General features: G+C 38.1%; 2 protein-coding genes across 2 annotated transcripts in view; both read left to right on the top strand.

Moving 5' to 3' along the window:
* The window catches only part of LOC127633969 (translocating chain-associated membrane protein 1-like 1), a 48,892-nt gene that overhangs the window by 14,460 nt on the left and 15,706 nt on the right, over positions 1–18,726 (top strand). The window lies entirely within an intron of this gene.
* Positions 2,255–18,726, top strand: part of LOC127633967 (nuclear receptor coactivator 2-like) — a 128,009-nt gene continuing 111,537 nt past the window's right edge. The window contains 1 exon segment of the mRNA XM_052113336.1: positions 2,255–2,385. The gene's annotated coding sequence lies outside the window, so the exon portion shown is untranslated.

The raw sequence follows: 18,726 nt of genomic DNA, 5'->3' as shown, positions 1-18,726 counted from the left end.
TTTAAAACACCCAGAAAGTTTCAATCACATAATTTCAGAGAATCATGACATTCTTCTGCTGAACATAGATTTTTAGAAGAATATCTCAGCTCTTTAGGTCCTAACAATGCAATTGAATGGTGGCCAGAACTTTGAAGCTCCATAAAACATATAAAGGCAGCATAAACTGTTATCCATATGACTCCAGTGGTTAAATCTATGTATTTAGAAGCAATATGATAGGTGGGAGTGAGAAAAGGATAAATATTTAAGTAATTTTTATTATAAATCTTTACTTTCACTTGAAAGTGAAAGTGGAGATTTATAGGAAAAAGGACTGAAATATCTATCTGTTTCTCAACCAAAGTGAATGTATTGCTTCAGAAGACATATTAAACCAATAGAGTCATGTTGATTACATTTATGCTGCCTTATTTTGATTTTAGGAGTTGCAATGTTCTGGTCACTATTCACTTGCATTGTGTAGGCCTAAAGAGCTGAGGTATTCTTCTAAAAATCTTTGTTTGTATTCAGCAGAAGAAAGTCTTGAGATAATTGTTATTTTTGGGTGAATTATCCCTTTAAGTCTTGACTCATTTTGAGCCATCTTTACTATTAGAAACACCTACTTGTGCCTTGATTGTGACTTGATTCTCAATGCAAAACAATGATTTAGACTCATGCCTAAAGGCTTGATACGTTACTGATCATGGATATAATAATTAGACTTAAATATACTGAGTATGTATGTTGACTTATTTTCTTGTAGTTCTTGATCTAATGGGTTCAGACTTGGCTAGTTTGGTTGCTCATCAGTGTTATCTTAAACTACTTCAAAGATATCTCATAAAAAAATCCTCCATTTGCAACAATGACATCTTTGCAGATCCAAAGATCCAAAACTGCTTTGCGTTTGTCCAGATACTCAGGTGACATTTCACCCCACACTTCCTGTAGCACTTGCCATAGATGTGGCTCTCTTGTCGGGCACTTCTCACACACCTTACAGTCTAGCTAATCCCACAAATATTCAATGGGTTTAATTAAGATCCATAACTCTCTTTTCCAATTATCTGTTGTCTAATGTCTGTGATTCTTTGCCCATTCTAACATTTTCTTTTTGTTTTTCTGTTTCAAAAGTGGCTTTTTGTTTGTAATTCTTCCCATAAGGCCTGCACCCCTGAGTCTTTTCTTTACTGTTGTACATGAAACTGGTGTTGAGCAGGTAGAATTCAATTAAGCTGTCAGCTGAGGACATGTGAGGCATCTATTTCTCAAACTAGAGACTCTGATGTACTTATCCTCTTGTTTAGTTGTACATCTGGCCTTCCACATCTCTCTCTGTCCTTGTTACAGTCAGTTGTCCTTTGTCTTTGAAGACTGTAGTGTACAACATTGTATGAAATCCTCATTTTTTTTGGCAATTTCAAGCATTGTATAGTTATTCCTCAAAACAACGATTGACTGACAAGTTTGGGCATCCAGTGAGCGGCAGTTCAGCCGCTTGTTGATGAGAGAGGTCAACAGAGAATGGCCTGACTGGTTTGAATTGACAAATTCTATGGCTACTCAGATAACCACTCTGTACAATTGTGAAGATAAGAATATTGTCTCAGATTGCTATTCTGAGATGTGGGTTGGTGCTGTTTTGGTGGTACAAGGGGGACCTACACAATATTAGGCACATGGTTTTAATGTTGTGGCTGACTGGTGTGTGTGTGTGTGTGTGTGTGTATATATATATATATATATATATATATATATATATATATATATATATATATATATATGATTGTGTGTGTATATATATATATATATATATATATTATATAATTATTATTGCAAATCACATAGCATATGGGTAATGTGCTTTTTAATTAAGCTGTTATGACACTGATAATAGAGTCCAGATGCTTTGGTTTAGAATAACAACAACACTAGCTTGTAATCTGACCACTCTGGCACACTTTCCCCCACACCACCACTTTAGAGGTTAAAGCTTTTGTAATCTGGTGTGTAAAATGCCTTTTCGAAATTGCTTTGACTTCCTTTTCTAATATCATGAAACATCTAAACGCAGTTTAGAAAATGCAAAAAACACGCTTATTGTCATGTATTGAAGGAAAAAATGCAGTCTAACTGGTGAGCAGTGTCCTTATGTTTGCTGTATCATCATTTTGAACGGTTGCTCACTGCAAGGTTGCTATGCAGGCTAGAGTAAACGAGTAGATACTGGTGTCCGTAGTATGTGGGGGAGGTTTTGCTGGCGAGATAAACAAGCAGCCAGCCATCGTTAGGCATAAGGCAGCAGGAACATGGCGGCGGCTGTTAACTATAATGCTGTTTCACCAACCCGAAGGTCAGAACTGCACGTAATGTACTGGATTTAAGAGGACAGAAAACACCGTAAGTCCGACATCGTTACTAATGTTCTACGTTTGCAGGTGAATGGCTGGATAGGGTGGATTTGTAACGCGATTTTACACACTCGGTGCAGGATCCAATCACAGTTCCGAGGCGGCTGTATCCTGCGTTAGCTTGCTAAACCAGCTACACTCGCTATTTCAGCCCGGCCAGTTTAGAGAGTTACAGAGTTATGTTTTGTCGCTTGTTGTCGTGTAAACAATTGGCTACAATCTATCTCGAATCAGATGCATGATTGTTAGAGTTAAAAAATTGAAATCGACTCTCTGATTTATTCGATCCCCTCGCGTTGCTTGCATTTGAGCGATTAAGTTTAGCCAGCTCCCCCTTCTTATTTTCCTGGCTAGCTTTAGCCTGCGAGCCACCATTTGACTACGCGAGGCAGGCAAGTCCATCATAGGAACACTGTCAGTAGTTCGGGGGGCTATTTAACTTGGACATGTGATGTTAAACTTGCCACAATGCAACGCGGCAATGTAATATAATTGTATTGTTGTGTTACATTGCAGCGAGCCGGTAAAAGCAACAATGTTTCATTCGCGTGCGCGTTCTATTAAAAGTAAACGCGTTTCGTTTCTGCGAATACTGAGATTAGTGAATCAGCTCTTGTATAAACTACTTTTAAGGCGCAGAGAGCGAGGTTACCGAACACGTTTCGGTTTTCGGAAGCTCGCCTCTTCGAAGACAGGAAAAGTTGGGGCGCCAGTGGCTGGGAATGCTGCTCATTAGCATTTGCCTCAACTCCGCTCATTTCCATGAGCGTTTTGAACGGGAGGCTGGTTCTAGTCCTCGAGGAGAATTGACCGACGTGAAGATGATTTACGGTTTATGACGTCACGCCATTTGAATGGGTCTCGGACATGTGTTGATGTACCTTATCATTGACGTCGTAACTCCTCATTTAACACGAGGGGTACTTTGGCTTTCCTTTCATCTTGAAAATGTAGTTGTCATGTGTTGTGCTAAAGATTAGGCCTATATGATTTGAACAGAATTAATTTTATTTGCACGAAGTTTGCTTTGCCTCATGGATGATTTTTTTTAAATTATATGGATGGAGGCACAGTCTTGGGAGTCTGTACTGTGACAGCTGGTCCTCACCTCAGATTTGCAGTGCAGTGCAGTGTAGAGCTGCCTAAGTGCGACTTAGCCTGTTGGACCAGTAGTTCAGTTTCATGCTAGCTTTGTTACCCACCTCTTACATCATGCTGACACATTCCACAGTAGGGCTTGTGTGGTAGAGTAATATGGCAATTACTTTAATTTGAGAACAATGCCGACTTTTGAATTAGGGCTCTAGATTCTGTTTTTCATAGTGAATAATGTATGCGAAAGACTAATAAAATAGGTCAACAGCATTACATTGCTTTAAAATGATTTCAATGTGTAGTATTTTACCGCAGTGTCACTCACAGAACCTTACCAGCCACAGTTAGCAGATTTTTGTCATAAAGCATTAATGTACTTCATTTGTAGTACAAGCTTTCTTGACACTCTGTAATAGCAGCTTTGTTACTTAAGAAATGCAATAGCTAAACTGTCAAAAAGCTATGATGTGGTAAGATATATTCCCATACACAAACCGTGGTGTGTGGGTGTGCCTACATACTGACAGGTCTCTTGTATGCGCATGCATGCATGCTGATGGTGGCTTAGCAGAATTCATGTGTGGCTATCTAAATAGGACATATCCACCAGTGGATGCTGTGGTCACATGACCTCCTGGCTGCCGGCAGTGGGGTGGAAAGAAGAGTGCTAGTTGATTTGCACCCAGCCAGCAGTCTAGAAACATGATTTCATCCAGGATCAGCTGACCTTCGACTCCCTCTATTGATTGAGGTATTCCATCACAGTGAATCAGACTCTAATTGTTCAACTTTGATCTTCCTGCAGACAGACAGCAAAAAAAGTGCATTTGCCACAGTCGCAGGGCTTCAGCTGGACAGTCTGGCCGCAACGCATTCTCAACATAAGGTTGAAAGAAAGAGAAATTTGTCACAAGGCTTTTTGATTTTCACGCCACCGTGACAAGATGCAGCCTGTCAGGCAGAGGGATGATCCTATGAGCCACCATCAAATCAAATCAGTGTCAAATGGTATCGGATTGACATACAAGGGAAACAAAAGCACAAAAAAGCATGGGTTGAAATCACTGAAAGTCTTGACAAGGCCCTTAATTAAAATAATTCAACTAATGTGATGTGTTTATCAGACAATTTACCAGCATGTTAAAGGGGTAGTAGTTCACCTAAAAATCTTGTTCCAAAACAGTATGACTTTCATTCATCTGTTGAAAACAAAAGGAGATGTTTGGCTTAATTTTTGGCACTGACAGCCTCAAGGCTCCAATATACTTCCAGAGAAACTTCTTCATTCAGGGGAACTCTCAGTAAACCTTAACTAATAGGTTTTTACCTATTAGTAAAATAGGTGACATTAAAATATGTTATCAATGACTTTATGCCTCATTCTATAAGAAGAATTCACTGGAGGTCGGTAAAAGAAGCTGGTTCAACCACTCAATGATTATTTAAAGTATGTAGTAGATAATCTCTAATTTGTCTTGATTACATTCTGAATTCATGACACTAATACGTTAACACGCTATACACGGCCGTAATATGCACCGATTACACTCTTGATATTGTAATTAATGATGACACTAATACTACTGCAAATATGTGTATATGAAACAGTGTTAATGGGCAAAATATATTTGGGAAGCTGTGTGAATAGCTTGCACTGCAGATGAGTGAATGGGCACTTGAGAGAATTTAAGTTGATTTTATAACTTTTGTAGACTAATTAAACCAAAAAAACATTTATTGGAAAACATCTCTATGTTAACGATCGTACTGATGTAGGTAAAGCTTGCTAAAAATTGCACACCGGTGCGTTCATGTTAACTTGGGGGGGGGGGCAGCGAGTAAAGATGCTGACTACTGGAGTAACGGGTTTGAATCCAGGACGTGCTGAGTGACTCCAGCCAGGTCTCCTAAGCAACCAAATTGGCCCGGTTGCAAGGTAGAGTAGAGTCACATGGGGTAACCTCCTCGTGGTCACTATAACGTGGTTCGCTCTAGGTGGTGAGTTGTGTGTGGATGCCGCAGAGAGTAGCTTGAAGCCTCCACACATGCTATGTCTCCGTGGTAACGCGATCAACAGAGGAGGTATCTGAGATTAGTCCCGGATTGAGCAGAGTCACTACACAACCATGAGGATTTAAGAGCTTGGGAATTGGGATTTCCAAATTGGGGAGAAAAAGGTTTCACCTACAGATGATGTGGACCTATGGCAGTAAGAAAGTGTTTAGCTGTAAGAAGTTGAAACACCGTAAAAGAAAACTCTAGAACAAAATATGTCTAAAAAGAGCATTTTAAAGGATGTGACACCCATTCATATCATGGACTTTAGTCACCATTCACTGTCATTGTATGGAACAAGATGCAATGAAAGTGAATGGTGACTGAGGCTGTCAGTTTTGTGTTCTACAGAAGAAGTCATACAGGATTGGAACAACATTAGATTGGGATAGTTCACTCCAAAATTGTAATTCTGCCATCTACTCAAAGTGTATATATAATTTACTTTGAGGATTACTGTAACCAAATTAAGCTAAATTTAGCCTAATGAGAAGAAAGCTGAAATATGATGACCTTGTTTGGCTTGATTAGGTTAGACCGAGGCTGAACGCAAACATGCCTGCTATCCCTCTACCTTTTATTCAGTTCTGTGTGAGCTTGGCCTTTTTTCCTGTAGTGTCTCATATTACACTGGGAGCAAAGGGCAGGGAGGAAACCAGGTCTACCTAAATGACATGGCTGCTCACATTCAACTGTAATGTGCTTTTCTATGGAACAGTGCTCCTAAAGCTTCATCTGGAGTTTGTTTGAAAAGCTTAAGTTAGAACTAATGAGCAGTGACTACTGAAAGATGACATAAGTTGGAAAATGGCTCTTTATTATGATTGTTCAGCCTTCTCTGACACTTATTAACACCAGATGCTCTTTTTGATCATATTAGCATTTCCAGATATTTTTGGTGACCTAAAACACTTCTGCTTTACATGCTTCACAATTAAAACAATAGAAATATCAGTAATAGTTTCTCCTGAAATTGTACTGAATGTCATTTAGGAGTGTGTTGCCAGGGTAACAGCGGGTAGACGGACCTGAGGCCTCACAATGACGGATGAGCTGAGTTATAATGGCTGGGTTCATTCCACTCACCGCTTTCTCTCACAGATATACCGTCCTTGCACAGAGTCTGACCCAGGATTGCTACACACATCTCTATCCACTCCCCACTTCTGCCTAATGAACCTGCTCTATGTTTGTGTGTCTGAGCATGTGAGTGGGTGTCCATGACAGCACTCGGACTGTTCAAAATGCGCTGCTTTTCCCTTTTGCATTGGTTTTGTTCAGAGATTGTAAAGGTAAAGTGTGCAATTTAAAATGCTTTCTCCTATCAGAGCTTAATATGCAGGGAAACTGTGTTAATTGGTCAGTTGATTGGGCTGCTGATTCCCCTGAAAAGTGTTGCAAAACATTGCTCAGTTTGAGCATCACGACCAGCCCGACACAGTGGTTCAACCAATGGCATGTGTTTGGGGCAGGGCCGTTGTCTGACCATCTTTTTGTCCGACCATGTTTGGAAAACATGTGAAAATAGACATAATTCTTTTATGTCACTAAAGTCTAATAAGTTGCACACTTCACCTTTAAAATATGTTAAAGCATCATCTCATAGAGCATGTCTAAGGTGGTTCTTTTTTATTTAACAATCCTTTAAAAAAAAATTATATCTTTCGTCAAGATGTGACAAGATTTATTGTAGAGGAAGGGACAGGATCAAGAAATGTAAGTGAGCTGGATTAAAACCCATGTTGCCCGCATGTGCCCCATAGCTTCAACATGTTGGACACATTGTGCTGTCTGCAAGAGCCATGGGTTTTACAACTTTTCTTTTAATCGAAGAACGTTTCCTATTGAGAGGTTTAAGGGCATGCTAAAGGTGCATTACTGATCCCGTTGCTGAATACACCACTCTGCACTTACAAAACGAGACACTCAAGTGCGTATTGATTTGCCTTTGGCTGGTGACATTATGATATTGCCACAGATATTTGCTGTGAAGGTGGCCTTACTCAAGCTGGCTTGCTGCTAAGATTATGCAGGTTATGTAGGCTTCACAAAGGGCAGGTGTGTTCTATTTAGGACAGTGAACATTAGCTTCTACAGGCGGAGCAGCACAGAAAAACAAAAAAAGGAATAAATGAAAGTATGTTGTGGACAAGAGTGTAGGTGGGTGGACACCCACAAGTATTGCAACTTTTTTACCTCATGATATGGTATTGATAATCTAATGCAAATAATCAACATTTATGTTATTACATGTATAGATTTTAAAAAAGTATTTAAAAAAAAGAAACATTTTTTAAAGAGAAATTGAGCACCACTTAGAACAAGTGTGTGAGAAGGCGTACTGTGACATTTGGTCAACAAACACTCGGAACGAGCTAAGAATAAATGTTTATATCTTGTATAATTTGTAAGGATGTCTGTACAGATCCTACACTGTTAGTGTTTTTGTTTAATGATAAACATGCTGGAACCAATGTACACTATTCCCTCACACCATTTTTTTTTTTAACTTGCATGGGTTCTATACTTCTATGGCTCTATGATGAAGTAAGGCAGGATGTTTAGTACTTGTTGCACAAAGCAACGTAGCCCAACAAAGATGAATGAGCAGAATGCAAGTAAAAGATCAGATTTTTTTTTTTGCGTAACATATCGTGACCAGATATCGATATAATATGGTATTGCCATGCCTCTGCTGATTCCCACCCATATTACAAATTATGGTTGTACAGAGTAAACACTGAAAAAAAACATCATTGACCAGTTTTGACTTATTTTCTAATAATAATAATAATTAAAAAGGAAATCCTTAAGGCAAGTTAAATTAACTTGAAATGCAATGCTGCATAGGATATTTAGACATGCTTTCAGATAATCTATATATATTTAATTCAGTTATTCAAGATATGTTTTCTCAAAACAAACCAAAATATATTTTGCAGCTTTGCTTCTTAAAGGGATAGTTCACCCAAAAATGTTAATTCTCTTATCATTTACTCAACCTCATGCCATCCCAGATCTGTATGACTTTCTATCCTCTGCAGTACACAAATTAAGATTTATAATATAATATCTCAGCTGGTCAATTCAACGCAAGTGAATCAATCTCCAGAAATCACAAAATCATCATAAAAGTAATCCCTTTTTTTCCCCACATTCTTAATGAGCACTTTATTAGGAACACTATGGTCCTAATAAAGTGCCTGACGTGGTCTTCTGCTGTTGTAGCCCATCAGCCTCAAGGTTTGATGTGTTGTGTATTCTGAGATGTTATTCTGCTTACTTCAATTGTACAAAGTGGTTATCTGAGTAACTGTAGCCTTTCTGTAAGCCGTAACCAGTCTGGCCATTCTCATTTGACCACTTTCATCAGGAATGTAACGTTTCATCGATCTTGATCGTTGCATTGATTTAATCACCAACGATGCAATGTCATTGATTCAATACAAACAGTGACGTCTATTTTTTTTAAGATGCATCTTTATTTTGACATTCTCATGCCAGCCACGGCCGTATGCATTTCCATCAGGCAATGCTGCAACATTATGATATTCATCTCCTTTTATAAATGCTAAATTTGCTCCTCATGTGGGACACGGATACAGATGGTGATTGAAGCCTGAAGTTGCGCTGTGCTCTATTCGTGCATGCACATCAACTGGGCCAATGACAGGATAGAGCAGAGCCGATCACATGCACAAATAAATCAGGCTTCCCTTGATATTGTGGTGCATACGACCCATTTGAATTCTGCATGAGAATTTTCTATTTTAAAGAACTATGGAGCAATTCAACCTTGTCAAACGGCTATTCTGAACAGCACTGATGAGGGAAAGAGAAAACACCTGTCCTGCACCAACATCATTACAAGACTTGTACACTCACATTTATCACTATAAACTGTAACAGAATTTATCCATACAACTGTGGAAGTTGTATAGCCAAGAAAAACACATTTAGCACATACTCTCTTGTCGTGAGTATCTAAGTATTTTGAATTGAAAGAGGTTGTTGTAGAGATGACAAATAGTCCCTGTAGTGTAGGGATGGGTATCTTTAAAAAAAGTTTGATATCGATATCTTGACTTTGATACGGTTCCTAAACGATACTTTTTTCAATACCAATTTTATGAAATCCATTTTAACAAGATTACAAACATTACCTCAAAAAACTTTTAATTTTTTCAGTTTGTTGACTATTTTTTTAGACTCAAAGACTCATCTCCTGAGCCTTCTGGTCTCCTCATACCAGGGTCGGCAGGGGCAGAGGCTATTACATTAATGTGAAGAGGGAAAAAAACAAGAAAGCTAAACTATTAATTCAGCCAACCCTAAGGAATGACAAGTAACAAGATAACAAGTTTAATGTGAGTTAAACTTGATCAGTTACTGTCAACCATAAAGCATTTTTAGCATTGATTTAGCTAGCTATTTATAGCCATACATCCAAAAATATCTAACTTTACATAGGTCCCAGTTTAGAGGACTATGTCACCGTGCACAATAATGTTAATTTAACAAGTACGCAAGCATTTACCACTACAAGTTAGCCGATTTTGTTTGTTGGTTTGTTTGAGAAAGGTTAACCTTACCTGTCGGAGTCCAAGTCATAGCGCTGCTGCATTCATCAGTAGATTTGGAGGAGAAATCATGTGGTGGGCATGTTCAAGGAAGCGATGTGGCAGGTGGACGCTGAGAGGATGACTGCACCGGCTCGGTCTTCTTGCAGTTGAAGATGGAGCAACTTTATGCTCTTTAAGTTTATTTTGTGCACTGTCAAGTGTTTCATCAGATTTGTCGTGTTGCCGGTCTTGGCAGCAATTATCTTGTCGATAATATTGCATCGTGTGCTGTTGGCATCGAGCCTGGTGAAATGTAGCTACACTTTAGATTTTTTCCTCATCTTTTCCATCTATAGGGGTTGGGACGCATACACACTACCGTCTCATGTGTGTGCCGCGTCTCTGGGCATAACCGGCATAAACTAGTGTTTTTCCTTGATGCCTAACCACGGCCAATCACCGGCACATATACAGGTGAAACTCGAAAAATTAGAATATCGTGCAAAAGTTCATTAATTTCAGTAATTCAACTTAAAAGGTGAAACTAATATATTATATAGACTCATTACAAGCAAAGTAAGATATTTCAAGCCTTTATTTGATATAATTTTGATGATTATGGCTTACAACTTATGAAAACCCCAAATTCAGAATCTCAGAAAATTTGAATATTACATGAAATCAATAAAAAAAAAGGATTTTAAATACAGAAATATCGGCCCTCTGAAAAGTATAATATAATTTTTCGAGTTTCACCTGTAGATTTGGGCACATCTAGCATGCTACATGCTTTTTTACTGACGTTGACTAGATTAACCTTAGGTATCGACACATCAAAAAAATACAGTTTAACAGAAAGCAGGTGTCTCAAGATGCTTTTCAGGGCTCGACATTAATGCTTGTCTGCTTGTGGAAATTTTTAACAGGCAAGTTAAAGACAATTTTACTTGCCCGACCAGACAAGTAGGCTGATTATAATCTCAATAATGAATGTTGGCTCAATAGCACGGTATTGCGGAGATTGAGCACAATTTCTCTATCGTGTCTCCCTCTCACCTTCACTCGTGGTGCAGCGTTCAGCAGCTTTTCAATGCATTTTGTCAATATTAAACAGCCGTTTTTATTGCAACTGGTGAGAATTGACTTGTACTCTCAAAAAGATGATTTCCCCCAAATTAAAACTTAGTATCACTTTGCAAAAAGGTTTGTTAATGTTAGTTAACAACATCAGTAAACATGAACTAACAATAAACACCACTTTTATGTAATGTATTAATCTTGGTATATTAATACATTTTCATACATTCAAATAAAAAGTTGCATATGTTAAAATTAGTAAACAAAATTAACAATTTTATATATAAAAAAATGTCTTTATCTTTTCATAAATGCTATTGAATAAATTGAAAGATTGATAAATGCTGTAAAGTATTGTTCATGGTAGCTAATGCATTATCTAATGTTAATGAATGGAACCCAAACCTGTCTGACTCTATCTTCTGTGGAACTCAAAAGGAGATTTTAGGGAGAATGTTAGTTTTAATCTCAATCCACTTTTATGGAACAAAAAGATGCAGTGAGAGTGAATTGACTATGACTAACATTCTGCCAAAAATCTAATTTTGTGTTCCTCAGAAGAGACAAATTTATACAGGTTTGAGGGTTTGTAATTATTTACCATCTTTCTGCACTGTGTTCTTAATCGTTCTTAGATGTAAATGATGATGATGGAGGCTTTTCTTTTTTTTTTCTTTTTTTCTTACATCCTTTCTTTTGGTTTTGTCTTTGGATAAGTAACTTTTTTTTATTCAGACAAGACATGCTTAATGTCGAGCCCTGCTTATTAAAGTTATTTTAAATTAGAAACAGCATAGCTTGAGATGCTGAATTAACAAAAACAAAGCAAAACTAAGATGTTCATCTAGCGCAGTTTACATAGAAAAGAAAATGGATGATTGTAAAAGTGTTCGGTGTGAACAGCCCCTTACAGTTGGTGGCGTTACTTGGCCGTTGTGTCTTGCTCTATCATAAGCGTTTCTCAGATTAAGCAATGAGTTTTTTAAATGTTTTGTCAGGAGGAGTTGTAAAGAGTTCAGCTTGGAGATATGTGTATCGAGATTCTTGCATTCTGTTCCATTCTGTTGTTTTCCATCTGATTGAACAGCCCCTGGCCTGTGCTCATAGTCTGAGCCGCTTCACCACAGAGTTCAGCCGAATACCATTGCTATCTGGGAATATTGCTACCCTACATACAACTGTAATGAATAAAAAATAATGTGGTATTTCACTGTTATTATGAAGCTTGAGTCTGGGGTAGTATATACTGTGGCATCAGTGCCAGTGTAACACAATGTGGACTGCCTATTGAAGCGTGCCGCTCAACACTTTCATCAGTGAATTGTGTCCAAATAAGATTCTATTTACTTAGAATTCAATTACAGTTTAAGGAACGTATTGCAATTGAAACATCAATTGATCATGTGAAGGCTACCCACAAGTAGATCCCACACTTTGATGCACTTTGTGGAATGATATCACTGTGATCTGACCTTACAATCTTTGTGGTGGAATGCAGCGTGGTTCTCCACATTTTAGAGGATATTTACACTCTTGGTGTGCGTGACTGCAGCTATGTGGAGGATGGTGTGCTTTTCACCGCTGTCTGGAGGATTCTGCCTTGGAGCCCCAGCATGTGCCTGGCAGCAGACCGAGAGTGTAATCCTTGGCATCGAATGTGGCCTGGCACCAGTTCAGAAAGCCACAGTTAGAGTGGCGGGGGCCCTACTCTTAAGAAATGCCAAATCGAAGGAAGGAAACAATGATCACAGGGCAAGTTAACCCAGGGTGGCCATAAGCTTGAGCTTGAGGTTAACGCTGCGTAGAGATGTGGTGCGGCTTCTCTTTCACTTCATAAAAGAGATGCATGCAAGGGTTTTGATGTTGGCTTTCCTGTCCACATAGTAATACCAGGTCAAGCAGTGGCCAACTGCATACTTGTGTGTCTGTGTAAAAAGATCACAGAGACCCTGTAAGCACTTTAAGTTTCTTTCCCGTTCATTCTCCGAGACACCCAAGTGAACAAGGAAGGTTACAGGACATGTTACGCTTTTGCAGCTCATAGAAATGTCATAAAGGGTCATGTGCATAGGAGTGGTGGTGGCGTATAGGATTGGTGGTGGCATAGTGGGGTAAAGTACATAACTGTTAATCAGAAGGTCGCTGGTTCGATCCCCACAGCCACCACTATTGTGTCCTTAAGCAAGGGACTTAACTCCAGCTTGCTCCAGGGGGATTGTCCCTGTAATAAATGCATTGTAAGTCAATTTGGAAAAAAGCGTCTGCCAAAATGCGTAAATGTAAATGTGATTTAGCTGAGACATTTCAAGCGGATGAGTACTTTTATACATATGAATGGTAGAAATTGTAACACTTAATATGGTGACATTACAGTTAAAAGAAGCAATCACCCTTTTGAAAGAGGCATCACATGTTTGTTTACTGTGCATATGCATTAGCTGGGCCTAAAAAATTGATTTTTTTTGTGTGTGATTTGAACTGAAGAAGCACAATTTATGATGCCATTGTTGTCAGACGTTATTGCTCTTTTGAAATATGTTATTTGAATGTAATAGTGACTAACCGTTTGGAAAATTTCGTCTTTCCACGTTCAAGTAGATTGGAGCTGTACTTGCATGACTAGAAAATAGCTGCCCGGAGGCGTTAAGAATATGGCCACAGAGTGACCCGGTTCGCCTTAAAGCGGTTTTGGCGTCAGTGTGCTTTCTTTTTTAAATTAATGGTAGAAAAAGTTGGATTTTTATACATGACCTTTCTTTAAGGGTTTGTTTTGGATACAACCGACTCTTCAAAGATCTGTCTGTTGAAAGATGAGAACTCTAATGCAGTCATCAACTGCTGACGGATAATTACATAAACGCTTGCCATTTTTTGGGTTACAATGCTGAGCCACCATTGATGAAAGAACTGTTGTAACTCTTGAATATAGATGCCCTCAGGTTGAGTGTAGCGCATGTTAATTTCTTTCTTTGAAAGAATGTTTTAGCAGAACCTCCAGATGACATAGGCCATATTCCCCACTAGAGCCTCTCTTGCTGTAAATTGACTGGTCTACTATCTATCGTCCAGCTCCACAAACTGGGCCACATGTCTAATTGCTCTTTCATGCAGTGCAAATTCAGAGGGGAAAAGACTTCTGCGGAAGCAAGGCTACAGCATGCAGAAATGAACATGGTGTCAGAGATACAGCCTCCGCTTGCAAAAAGAAAATTCTGCACAAGCAGAACTCATCTTAACAAATAAAAAAAGAAAAAATGCATAGCTTGAGAGATGTCATCGACAGCAAAATGAAGACAAAAAAGTGTGCTGGTTCATTGCAGTGTTAGCAACTGATATCCCATTCAGGGCAATTGAATTGCCTTTATTTTCTGCTCTTTGCTCATTTCACATTTATCACCCCTTGAATTCATAGCCTGCAGTAAAATACAGATAGGTTTTATTTTTAAACCAATACATTTTTAAGCTCTTATTAGTAAACACCCTTAAATTAATCAATTGCTCCTTCAAGTAAGTGTATCAGAAGCAATAAATTTATCCATAATTCTCTCTTTGAGGCAGACCGCACTGGCATTAGGCAGAAGATTTGGCAGCTGCTATCATTGGAGGTTGCTAAGCAGCTTGAATCACTCGCCAGCCAGCCAGCTCATCTGTCTTCAAAATACATCGGATTGGCTGTCATTTGCCTGTTAGAAATCATGCGCACAACTTCGTGCCTTGATACTATTTCCAGAACGTTATGAGCAAAGGACACAGAGAAGTCCTTAATCTGATTGACTGTTTTCTCTCTTAAAGTGAAATTTTTATAGACAATACACAAAGTAATGGTTTTCAAATGACTATTTTTGATAAGATTACATTAGACACTTTTAGGTCCAGTATGTCTGTAAGCTAAAGAAGTCCTTTTCTCATAGACTTTTGCTCATAGTAAATTGCTGGTCTTAGGTTAAAAAAGAGACTAAATCTTTCTTATCAGTCTGCATCTTGTCTGATACAATATCTGTGGCTTTAGCACCTGGAATTGTGGGTTGTCAAAACAAATCCTCTTATGTTAGACCTGAGGAGACAATTACACACACACACACATACCCACTTACCGTGCAGATGGTAGAGGGAATGATGCATAATTGTTGCATCTTAAACAGTAAGTGATTAGTATTGCAGAGATTTAATTTTCACTGAGCATGTTGAAGGGTTTTAAATGAAATCAAAATCGACCCTATTTAATTTACATCAATGACTGTGTCTGGTCTTACTGTGCATAATTCATCAGTGCAAAATATTCAAAAGAAAAACATTTTTTTGGATTTTTTCAAAATGTAGTAGTAGGTTGGGCAATTTAAACAATATTGTTTTTTGTATCTAAAAAAATAAATGTTCGATATCGATGATAAACTTTTGAGTAATTTTTTAAATATTTTGCCTACAGTTTGTTCTACATCTAGACAGTCGGATCAGATACGTCTTGCTAAAGAACGCAAGCAGTTCGTCAAAGTTATACGCACAACTAGCTAACTGAATCACAGTCATGAAATCAGCCTGTTAGGAAGTATTTGATGGCTAGCCTAACCCTGCAGACATAGGAACCGTGCTAATGAGCCTCGGTAGCCCCTAGCTAGCTATCCAGATAATATGATATTGTTGTGCACCGAGACAATGCAATACAGCTCTTGACTGAACACACAACATCTTCGACATCAACACCATTGCTGTTTATTTAAAAAAAAAAATATATATATCCCCAATTTGGAATGCCGAATTCCCAACGCGCTCCAAGTCCTCGTGGTGGTATAGTGACTCGCCTCAATCCGGGTGGCGGAGGAAGAATCTCAGTTGCCTCCGCGTCTGAGACAGTCAATCTGTGCATCTTATCATGTGGCTTGTTGTGAGCGTGTTACCGCGGAGACGTAGCGCATGTGGAGGCTTTACGCTATTCTCCGCGGCGTCCACGCACAACTCACCAGGCGTAGCTTACCCTCTGGAGTTTACTTGTTAAAAAACCATATTATGTTTACATTATTCTTGTGGTCTAACAAACATGTGGAATGCATTTCCTCCCCCATTAAAGTTAAGAAATGTATATTGTGATAAATGTCAATATCGAACAAATGAAAAAGAGATTTGCAATAATATTTTTGGCCACGTCCCCCAGCCCTAAGTTGTAGTAACCCTACTTTTCAGGTGATGTCATCAATCCCTTGTACTTTTCAACCCCTCTTCCCAACTATGTGGCATATAGAGACCACTTTTCACAATCCAATGAATATTTGATGGAAGAAATCTAGTCCTTGCCTACAAATTTGTCATATCACTGAACTGTTGCGTACACTGTTTCATGTTGACTAAAATGTTAATCAGAAATTATTTAATTAAATATGCAATTTGTAATGGGAAAGACTTAACAATTTTTCCAAGATGCTAGTCGGTTATAGTGTATGATATTCTCATTATAGAAAGCATTTGACTGGACGTAAATCAGTGTGTTTTTGGTCTGTTTTCCCAGAAAAGACTAATTTAAGTTGAGCATTTCTGCTAAAACTTAATTTTATAAAATGTTAGGTGCACACCAGCATATTGTGTATGGATTCACAGCTAATACGCATGCACTAAAAAAACTAATTTTTTATTTAAAGGAATATTCCGGGTTCGAAACATGTTAATCTCAATCAGCAGCATTTGTAGCATAATGTTGATTATCAAAGGTATTTTGACCTATCCCTCTTTTTCTTTAAAAGAAAAAGCAAAAATCTGGGTACCATGAATGTTAAATTTGTCACTATTTCTAAAGTACAGACACAAGACATAAACCGTATGCGTGTTTGCTTATGAAACTTTTTGTTATAGCCAATTTTACAACTTTGTTGCATGACAATGTAAAGTCAACAAACCTTAAAATGACTGTAAAAAAGATGATTTAAACAACTTTACGGCTCAAATAATACATGAGTTTTAACAGAACAATTTATGATAGTGCTTTTATAAAATAATATGCTTCACATTTCTGCCTTTTAAACCCTCCATAAAGTTGGCCCATTCACTTCCATTGTAAGTACCTCACTGTAACCTCTATTTGTACTTTTTTAAAGAAAGGGATGGACAGGTCAAAATACATTTTTGTGGTAATCAACATTGTGCCACAAATGCTGTCGACTGAGCTTGACTTGTATTAAACTTAGAATATTCCTTTAATCAGATCTTCAACAGTTACACACAAGAAGAGGCATGAATCAGCCACTCATGAGATTATATTGTAATACTTTTATTTTATTGACTGAACAGAGTAAAAAGTAGAACGCTAGGCTCTTGGCAGTCTTTTTTGGGACCCCGTGCTGATGTTTTCTTTTACTTTCTAATAGAAAACCTCTTTCAATGCAAAACTGTCATCTGCAACAATGTATGCTTAGTCTTTACATCCCAGTAGTGGCTCTGTTTATTTTTGTTTCTAAAGTCATCTTACAGTAAATGGCCTGGAGTTACAATCATGACATTATGGTTTATTTTGAAAGCCTTAAGCTTGAGTGGCTAAAGCACTAATTTTGGATAATCATGGTATTTGACAACCGGAAACTGTAATACAATTTCACGGCCTTGATGTCGACTGGCAGTGATGACAGACACTCCCTTCACTGCGAGGGTTCTGTCCACAGAGACAATATTCCACTGTTGCTTTTGACTTTTTTCCTGTCTCGTCCAATAATGTGTCCTCCTGGAGAATCACCAGTATTCCTAATCAGGTAATGCAGGATTTATAGTTCCGACATGCTGGGCCTCACTGCAACCGTGCAGGCTTTTTTAAATGGAGCAGAAATATCATCTCTTCCCTTGTTCACACTTAGAATGTAACACCCGAGCGTCACACCCTGTCTCTCTACCCACTTCTTAGGATGTTAAATAAACCAGTTAGCTTTACTGTATGCACAATTTAAATGTACACAAAGCATAGATGGCACTAATCCATAAAGAGTAAGCGTGGGCTTCCAGCTGTAGAGAAGAAAGGGAATAATAATCACATGTGGAATTGGAGCTGACAACACGTTCACTAACGGAAGTCAAACATTGATATGTTTTGTTTTCTAGAGGGTTAATAGGAAGAATGTCTAGCCTGACACTTAACATACAGATGGGCTTTCATGAGGATTGTATTGTATTGCCTCATATCGTTGGACAAGAGAATGTGCTACCATAAAAGAATGTTATCATAGAGGTTATAGGATGCAAGGAAATCTAGGGACATATTTAAAAAAAATCAATGAGTTGTTTGGTTATCTGAATGACTAGTTGACTAATCTGTGTAGAAAAGTGCTTTTATAATTCTACTGGTTTTGGGGGTTAACTAGCTCTGGATGGATGCATTTCTTTTATTATCGTTTTTTATATTTAGGGTTTTTGAAGGGATGCATCAATATTTTCATCCTAGTTTTATTACATCCCCTTCTTTGATTTTTATTTTTGTAAGAATTGTAGGGTTTCTATACTGTAATGGAAAACCTGGAAATATCAGGACATTTTAAAATAGTGATTTCCTGTCATCTTAACCTGTTGAT

This window comes from Xyrauchen texanus, chromosome 41 (genome assembly GCF_025860055.1).
Source record: "Xyrauchen texanus isolate HMW12.3.18 chromosome 41, RBS_HiC_50CHRs, whole genome shotgun sequence".
In the NCBI taxonomy this organism is placed as follows: Eukaryota; Metazoa; Chordata; class Actinopteri; order Cypriniformes; family Catostomidae; genus Xyrauchen; species Xyrauchen texanus.
This window is presented reverse-complemented; position numbering and strand designations above follow the sequence as displayed.